Genomic DNA, 8,925 nt, shown 5'->3' with positions numbered 1-8,925 from the left:
ACTACAATATTACTAGACCTATGTAGACCGGTTAGCCTGTGAGCTAACAAAATAAACTAGCGCTTTTACTGTTTTTGTTTTTTGTTTGATTTGTTTTGCTGAGGCTTGAGGGGGGGCATGACTCATCTGTCGAAATAAGTCTGGTGATTGAATAGGTTTTATACCACATTTGTGTGGCAAAATATGTAGTGAATTCATTTTTTTAATCACATTTTGAATTTTTTAATCTACATTTGAGTTCTTTTTTTATAAATACATTTACATGTTCGAATACATTAGATAAAATTTTAAGTGTTTAAAGGAATTGGTATGTTTTATCACATTTTAAAGTCCAAAGTCTAGTGAATGTTTTTATGATGAAATAAGTCATGTTCATTATACTCTCACAAGGAGTCTAAGAGGACTGTATAGACTACAGACTTTTACACCATCTCCAGATCTAAAACCTATATGAGGGCAAGGAAAAACTCAACCTCAGCATGAGATAAATGAAGAAAACTTGAAGGGACCACCAAGAGGTAATTCCCCCTTCCAAGGTGACTAGGCTGCAATGGATGTTGCAAGACACAGATATCGTCAACATGAAGCAAGCTAACGTTCATGCCTTCCAGCTTCCATGACTACCGTATCTTGGCCAGCTATAGAATAGAAGTGTGTTTCAGCGTAGATTCAAACAGTTCAACTAAGGTTGCAGATCGAATCTCAGAGAGCAGCACCAGGGCTCGAATGGAGAACGCTCTCGCACCTGCGGATCTCTTCTTGGCTTTTGGGATCACTCGTAGACCAGCATTTACATAGTAAAGTTTCCACAATGGGGTAAATTAAATCTGAAAGATATGAAGGAGCAAGCCCATTCATGATTTTGTATAATAGAACACATCTTAAGCTAACAGGGAGCCAATGCAAGTTAGCTAAAATCGTTTACATGTGACCAAACTACCTTGTCTTAGTTAAAAGTCTCGCTGCAGCATTTTGTACCAACTGAAGGCTTTTGATTTTGGACTTCGGGAGACCGGAGAGTAGTGCATTACAGTAATCAAGACGGGAGGGAACAAAAGCATGAATTGAAATCCCCGCATCAGACTGAGACAGCATAGGGCGAATTTTAGCAATGTTGCAAAGATGGAGGAAAAGCTGTTCTAGTAATATTCTTAACGTGTGTTTGAAAGGACAGATCGGGGTCAAATATGACACCTAGATTTTTGACTGAGTCACTCTGGGTGATATTACATTTGTCAATGTTCGTATTAGTGTTCGAGAACAAGTCACAGCATTTAGATGGACCAATAATTAACATTCCGGTCTTTTCAGGGTTGAGGCGCAAGAAGTTGAGTGACATCCATCTCTGTTACCCCGTGAGGCAGGCCTCCAAATTTCCACAAATTCTTCCATCAGAAGATACAATTGAGTGTTATCAGCAGAAAAGACACGGAAATTAATATTATACTTGCGGATGATATGATATTAACGGAAGCATGTAAATGCTGAAAAGGAGGGTACCAAGTACTGAACCCTGCAGAATCCCACAGGTAACAAACACTAAAGGGCTCGAATGCCATTTCACCACATTTAACACAATCCGTCCTATCTGAGAGGTAGAATCTGAACCATGAGAGGACAGGTCCTGAGAGACCAATCCATTTTTTTAGCCAATCTAGTAAGATATTATAGTCCACAGTGTCGAAGGCAGCACTGAAGTCAGGCAGCAGCGACAGTGAAAAAGCGCCAGGGTCCATTGCCTTGGTTAATTTTACATTTAAAAAGATTATTCTCAGTGATAAAATTATTTAGCTGCTGTGCCACAACTTCTTAATTACTTTGAAAACGGTACGTTTGACACAGGCCTGTATTTACACGGGCTCGTAGTTGGGTCGTTTAAGCGTAGGTTTTAATGCCAGTCTTCTGGATGAACTTTTAAATCACATTTTTATGTCGAAAAAAGTGTCAGGAATTTTTATGTTTTATATTGCATTTTATGCTGAAATAAGTCTAGTACTATAGTATTTCATGTCACAGTTTTTAATCGTGAATGAGTATGTTCTAGATCACATTTGGTGAATTCATATTTTTTATTCACGTTTTTATGATGGAAAAAAGGCTGGAGAATATTGTTTATCATATTTTAAGTCCTAATAAGTCGTGAATGAGTTTGTTTTATCACATTTTATGTCGTGATAATTATTAGTATGTTTTATTTCATTTTTATGATGAAACAAGTGTCATGAATCTATTTTTAATCACATTTTTACTCCCTCAAAAAAGTCTACAGAATTGGCGTGTTTTTTATCGCTTTCTATGCCGAAATAAGTCTGGTAACACAGAATGTTTTATGTCACATTTTAAGTCGTAATATGCCGTGAACACGTATGTTTTATATCACATTTCTATGTGGAAATGGGTCTAGTGAATTCATTTGATTTAAATCACAATTTTATGCTGTGATAAATGGTGAACGAGTATGTTTCATTTCACATTTTAATGCTAAAATAAGTCTTGTGAATGAATGTTTTACAGTGCCGTGAAAAAGTCTTCCTCCTTCCAGAATTTTTTTTTTTTTTTTGCATATTTATCAAAAACGTTTTAGATCATCGGACTAGTTTTTACATCACATAGAAACAACCCAAGGAAATACAAAATTCTGTTTCGAAATGGTGATTCTATTAAGGCATAAAAATGTTTAGGCCTATTGGTCCTATGTGAAAAAGTAATTCCACGCCTTGTTAAAGTCACAAAGTAACTGTGACTAACCACAGTTTTAGGGAAAGTTCAGTTCAATTCGACAGGCCACACCCAAAATTGATTGCCACCAACTGTGTTAAATCATGTAAGCAGTTAAATAAAATCTGTTGGACAATGTGAAGTAGGCTACTAATTCTCAAGAACACAATTGACATGCGCCGATCCAAAGAAATACCAGAAGAAAATAGAAAAAATTGAAATCTGTCAAGCCGTAAAATGTCACAATGCCGTTGGGGCTTCAGCGAACCAATGTCCGAGACACTAGCCGCAAATGGAGAAAACTGGAAACGATGGCAAACCTTCCCAGGAGTGGTCGACCAACTAAGATTATGACGACGGTGCAACTACGAGTTTACAAAAGAACCTTGAAAAAAATCCAAGGAACTGAATTCACGACACCTTGATCAGAAAGATACGGGCAAAAAATTCCCAGGCGAGAACATAAAAAGTCGTCTCAGGTTTGCCAAAAAGCATCTTGATTATCCTCAATCCCGTCACATTAGGTGTGAAAATGGCGCAGCATTTCACGAAAAGGACATGATGCCGACAGTAAAGCATGTTGGTGATGTTCTGTGGCTGCTTTGCTGCCTCAGAAATAGGACTGCTGTGGTTGACGGAATAAGGAATTCTGGTGTCAACCAGAAGATCCTGAAGAAGAACGCCCGGCTTTCAGTTCGTGTCTTTAAACTCGAAGACAATGATCTGAAAAGACCAGCAATTCCACCTCTGAATGGCTAAAAAATACCCAAAATGAAGGTTTTGGAGCCTCTAAGTCAAAGTCCGGATTTAAATCCAATTGAGATGCTGTGGTGTGACCTAAAACGGGCAGTTCATTCTAAAGACAAAGACAAATCCTCCAATATGGCAGATTTGAAAAAACTTGCTAAGAAGAGTGGGCCAAAATTCCTCCACATTGTTGTGAAAGACTCATGACCAATTATCCTGAACGTTTGATTTCTGTTATCTCTGCCAAAGGTGGCCCAACTCGCTATTAGGTCCATGGGGCAACTACTTTTTCACATAGGTTTGGATTTTTGTGGGTTTTGTAGGTTTTGGGGGCGGCAGTAGCTCAGGAGGTAGAGCGCTCGTCTTGGGATCAAGGGATCCCAGTTCGAATCCCGGCTCGTCCGTGTTACATGTCGAAGTGTCCTTGGGTAAGACACTGAACCCCTAATACCCCCAATAAGCATCTTAGCGTTTTACATGGCTGCAATACAAGGCCGCTATTGGGAAATGTGGAGCACATTGTAAAGCGCTTTGGGAAGTCATTGACTTGAAAAGCGCTATAAAATCATCATTTCATTTTGTGTGTGCCTTAATAAACGGAATCAACATTTCAAAACTGCATCCTGTATTTCCTTGGGTTGTTTAATATTACATTAAAATTGGTTTGTTGATCCAAAACCCCTGTGAGTGATAAATATGCGAAAAACGGAAATTAAGAAGGGGGTAAATACTTTTACACAACACGGTATATTTTATTTTAAACAAAAAGCTACCAAATAGACACACAACTGTACATTTAAAAAACCAGTTAGCCAAAGAAAATGGATTACCTTAGCTTGTTGCTTCTAAACTAGCTGTTGGTTAGCACATCTTGTGGTGAAGAAAACCCAAAGATGTCCCGTTGAAAAGAGAAATAAAACAAAAAACAAATGTACCCCGAAAGAAAATATTTACAAAGTTTAAAGGGAACCCCTCAATCGTTGACTATTTTAGGCGCCGAAATTCCACAAGATGGCGCCAAAACAGAAACTGTATTGTTGCTTTGGTTTGATTGCAATTATAATAAAACTACAGTAATGTCATTACGCAAAAAAGTAATTCAAAACCTTAATAGTCCTTAAATTGAGACAAACAAAGATGATTTAATGTCGGGATCCATATCAACTGCCGAAAAAAATTCTTTTTATTAACCGGTTGAAAGCTATTTTTCTCTTATTAGTACAAAGGGCGACCAGTTGGATATTACTGTATATATTATTGTCACAAAAAATTAATAGACTATATATTCTTAAACAATATTTTTTTGCGTTTTATTTTACACAATAAAGATCTAAGTAAAATAGTTTTTACTTCTGCAAGGAATACATATATCTTCTACTTTTTGTCACTGTGGTACCGGTTGTCATTTGTATTAGACAACGGTGTCATCTAGTGGTCAAATATTGCACACTGGCACCTTAAAGTGATATAACATCCACAATTGAATCATAATAATAATTTAATTTAAAAATGGTAAAAGCTTTTTATTTTAAAACATGTTTGTATCAATTGAATGTTCTTGTTAAGGCTGTTTTTATTGATTGCTTGTTTCAGGGGCGTTTTTATTAATTGAACCTTCCTTACTATGTTTCTAATGTTTTATTAGGTTATTAAATGTTTGTATTTAGAAGAAGTAGGGTTAGAATAGGCTAAGTCAACCTCTAAGTATATGGATACTATAGATTTTGTTGTGTATTTTGTCGTGTATTTTGTCCTGTGTTCAGTCAATAATTTATTTTAAGGATTTTGTCAATGATTTTATCGCGTGTATTGTTGAGTATTTTGTCATGTAGTGTCACTTTTTTTTCTCGTGTATTTTGTTGTGTGTTTTGTCATCTAGTTTGTCATTTTTTTCGTTGTGTATTTTGTTATTTATTTTATCGTGTATTTTGTTCTGTATTTTGTCGTGTATTTTGTCATGTAAATTTGTCATTTGATTATTTATTTCGTCTTGGAGTTCGTCATTTTATCATTAATTGTTTAGTGTTTTTCATTGGGTATTTTATTGTGTATTTTGTTTATTTTGTCATTTATGTATTTGTCATTCAATCATTTATTTTTTCAGTGTTTTGTGTGTGTTTTTTGTATTTTGTCGCGTGTTCGGACGTGGTTGTTATTTATTTATTTGGAGATGTATCTTGTCAAGGATTCGGTCGCGTGTTTTATCGTGTAGTTTGTCATTTATTTTGTCATGTATTTCTTTCCTGTAATTTTGTGATTTTATCATTTATTTTGTAGTGTTTTTCATTGGGTATTTTATTGGGTATGTTGTGGTATATTTTATCACTTATTTATTTGGGGATTTATTTTGTCAAGGATTTTGTTACGTGTTTTGTTGTTTAGTGTCACACCAAACTGATATTCAAATAATGGGGTAGCCCATATGGGCTAAATTTTTCATTTAAATAAATAGATAGATAGATACTTTATTCATCCCCGTAGCATACCTGTCAACCTGTACGTTTTTGCCGTACAAAGTACGTTTATTATGCATTTTAAGACATGTACGGCGTACAAGAAAATCTGTACGGAAAAACGCAAATTTGTCAGTTATGGGTACCATTTGGTATACACCGACTATCACAAAACGGCAAATAAATCAAGTCAAACGAGTTTGCCACGGTAGCCTCTAACTCTGCATCGTTTTTTTCGTTGCAAACGAAGCGAGCGTTTTGATGCTACTGTGCGCTTGCGTCTGCCGCCTGGGGATTTCCCATCATGCATCATTCGGTGCTAGTTGTGTAGTGAAAGGAAGTCCGTCTCTTTTTAGAGAACCGGCTTTTTCGGCTCAACTCATTAAAGAGAGCTGTCTCTCAAACGGCTCATTAGCTTTGATGAAACCTGATTCATGTCGAGCAACTCGGTATCTCACAAAAAATGTTAATTTACAAAATATATGATAATGTAGCGGGCTGAGACGGGAGTCGTAGGCAGAGTGTTAAAGAAAGGTGCCAACGAAGGCTGCTTTAATGACATTTAAACTTGCAATCGAAACTTACAAAAACAAACACGAGAGTGGCGCGAGCCGGCAGAATAAAGAGTCCCCCTAGGAACTCGCTAACTCAACAATGGTTCCATGGGTGAATTATGTAAAACCCACTACACATATAACGAAACACATGTACAATATAACATGTTAAACTACCTAAATAAACACGTTTGAAATTAAAATATCGTGTAAGATTATTTTGTAAGGGAAAAGTTTGTAAGGGCATGGAGCCGTGGAGGTTGACAGGTATGTTGTGGGGAAATTCACTCTTCCAGCAGTATCGTTGTGTTGAAAAATAAAATAAATAAAGATATAGAATACAAAAATACCCAATCTAACGTTTTGACGTTTCATTCATCTTGTATAAGGGCACTGAGTGATCTCGATATAAAAATTCTAGCCTCCTATAAGCACGTTAGAATGCGGTCAGAATAAAGAGCGTCGTTTTTGGCCTGGGCAGAGGGGACAGGTCCCCACCAATATCAAGAAATCATCGTTTCGTCCCCGCCGAAATTATGTGACCACCTAAAACAACGCGCCATGTCCCCCACCGATACTGAGACTAAACCTACGCCCTTGGTCAGAAGATATATCCTGGTGTCGCATTGCAAGATTATGTGCTTAGCTTGTATTTGCTCAGTCAAAAAGGTAAACAGTCTTTCAGGTTGCACATGCAACTTACTTTGAAACACAGCTCAGAAAAACATAAGGGTTTTGCTGTAATGATCACGTTTGTCTAATTTTGACGGGTGAACGCATATGACTTTCAAAGTTTAGAGGTCACATTAAAAATCTGAAAACAACATCACAGCGTGAACAGCATTTTAAAACTTACATGATAATCTGAAGTGTTAAAAGAATCTGAATAATTTTTCATAACCAGAACAGGCAGTAGACCCAAACGCGTAATGTTTCACACAAGGCTTTATTGGGGAATCAAAGTCAGGTGTGGAGAAATGACAGCGATCCAGTGCTCACTGGGCAGGAGGAGCAGGAAGCCCTCGCGAAAGAAGCATGGTTGTAGATCGGAAGCAAGTCGGGCAGCCGGGATGGGGGATCGGAGCGTGATCGGAGCGTGATCGGAGATCGGAAGCAAGTCAGGAAGCCAGGGACGGACGAGCAGGAAACAGAACAGGACGGGACAGACGGGAGCTAGAGTCAAAAAGTGCTTGCCTTGCATGTGCGAAGGTTTGCTGACGGACTGACCAGGAGTGAATGAGAATGATGTGTTTAAATAGGAGGGGAACCAATCAGGAAACGAGCAGCAGCTGGGGCTAAACAAGTGAGCACAGGTGAGAGCAATGGGAAAATCATGAAATTATTGAGTATAAAAAAACGTAGTTTATTTTGCCCTGAGATTTCTTTATAGGTTTGTAGTTTCTACTAGTGACCACAAGAGGAGGGTAAACCTAAACTTTGAGACTACATTGGGGGGAAAACAGCATTTCACCATGCTATAATGGAAGTAGGGTATACTTTTTGAATCGGGGGCCATATTGTGTTCAAAAATGTGGCCAGGGGGGCTCAGCCTAACGACCTATACAATTTTTCCTCATGACATTATAAATTGATATACAAGCAGACATCTACATGTTACAGTTCTTTTTGTATTTATTTTTCAACAAATTTGTTTCGTCAAAATGGTTTTAAAACAATCACAATTAAAGCAAAATGATATATTAGGCCCCCGTTTTAAGCACTAAATTTGATAGTTTTGTAGTCTTACTGTAGTTATACTTTTGCCTTATTTCTGTGGCAGTATTTTTGCAGTAATTCTGTTGTATTTCTCTTTAAGTAATACTGTAGTCGTATTTTCTGGAATATATTTGTAATATTTCCTTGCAGTGTTTCCCTATAAATATTTTTGTAGTGTTTATGTTGTAGTACTTATGTAGGATTTTGAAGTATTACTGTAAATGTATTTTGTAGTATTTCTGTATTAGTATTTCTTTTGTCATTTTGTATTAGAATCTTAGTTGTACTGTAGTAGTATTTGCGTAGTATTTTATTTTATTCACAGAGTGAAAGCTAAATAATAAAGTAGGTCCCTGTTTTGAGCCCAAAATCTTATACTGTATTTAGTTTTTTAGGATTTACTGTATATTGTGTAATGGCCAATGAGGACAAAGGAAAAAAACAACACAATTTTCATCAGTAGTGCATATATATATAGTCTTTCCCATTTTTGTTTTGATGGGCCGGATTAAAAAGCCTGACGGGCTAAATGTGGCCTACAGGCCCTAGTTTCCCCACCCATACAATAATGAGTAATGATTCTAAAGGAGAGGTTACAAACATGGTGCCCAAAGAACACCCGAGTAGCCCTTAGACCCAATGTCTCATTGTGATTTTTTTATGAACTCTGATTAACAACCAGTATTATGTTTAAGTCATTGACTAGGCCTATTTTAACCCCACTTCTAATAATTACA

This window comes from Urocampus carinirostris, chromosome 2 (genome assembly GCF_059441175.1).
Source record: "Urocampus carinirostris isolate Australia breed hairy pipefish chromosome 2, RoL_Ucar_1.0, whole genome shotgun sequence".
Taxonomy (NCBI): Eukaryota; Metazoa; Chordata; class Actinopteri; order Syngnathiformes; family Syngnathidae; genus Urocampus; species Urocampus carinirostris.
Note: the sequence above shows the minus strand (reverse complement) of the source record.